Source organism: Gymnoscopelus braueri (genome assembly GCF_963280865.1).
Source record: "Gymnoscopelus braueri genome assembly, chromosome: 10".
In the NCBI taxonomy this organism is placed as follows: domain Eukaryota; kingdom Metazoa; phylum Chordata; class Actinopteri; order Myctophiformes; family Myctophidae; genus Gymnoscopelus; species Gymnoscopelus braueri.
Window position 1 is genome coordinate 666,587 of NC_137611.1, and position 970 is coordinate 667,556.

Here is a 970-nt window from a genome sequence, read left to right on the forward strand (position 1 = left end):
GCCGGGTTTTAATGGGTTAATCAACATGTCAAGTCACCAGGAATGTTAGATCATTTATTAGGAATATTACAACAATGATTTAATAAGTATTGTATGAATAGCATCATTTGGACTCTAGTATATACTGTATATGCAGAAATACTAATGCATCTTTATTAGAACAATTACCGTTAAACACCACGATTAGCCAAAGTATATATTAGTTAAACTAATAACATATAGCCTTTTTTTACTACTCATAATGGTTCTTATTGACTCATAATGGTTCATATTGACTCATAATGGTTCATATTGACTCATAATGGTTCATATTGACTCAATGGTTCTTATTGACTCATAATGGTTCATATTGACTCATAATGTTCTTATTGACTCATAATGGTTCATATTGACTCATAATGGTTCTTATTGACTCATAATGGTTCTTATTGACTCATAATGGTTCTTATTGACTCATAATGGTTCATATTGACTCATAATGGTTCATATTGACTCATAATGGTTCATATTGACTCATAATGGTTCTTATTGACTCATAATGGTTCTTATTGACTCATAATGGTTCATATTGACTCATAATGGTTCTTATTGACTCATAATGGTTCATATTGACTCATAATGGTTCATATTGACTTGCAATTGCAAAACAAAATATGTCAGTTTGTCCAGCAGCCCTCATAGCATAGAGCAGAGCTCTATCTATATATATATATATATATATATATATAGAGCAGAGCTCTATATATATATATATATGTATGTATGTATGTATGTATATATATATATATATATATATATATATATATGTAACTCTATAGAGCAGAGCTCTATAGTTACATATCGTTACTTATGCTATTTGTTGAGGTCAAAAGTGATTTGTTTTCCTGAATCTGTTATTAGTTGTCATTAAACACACATCCATGCCTTGGTTGTCCCACACAGGCCACCGTAGTCTCGTAAATCATGTTTC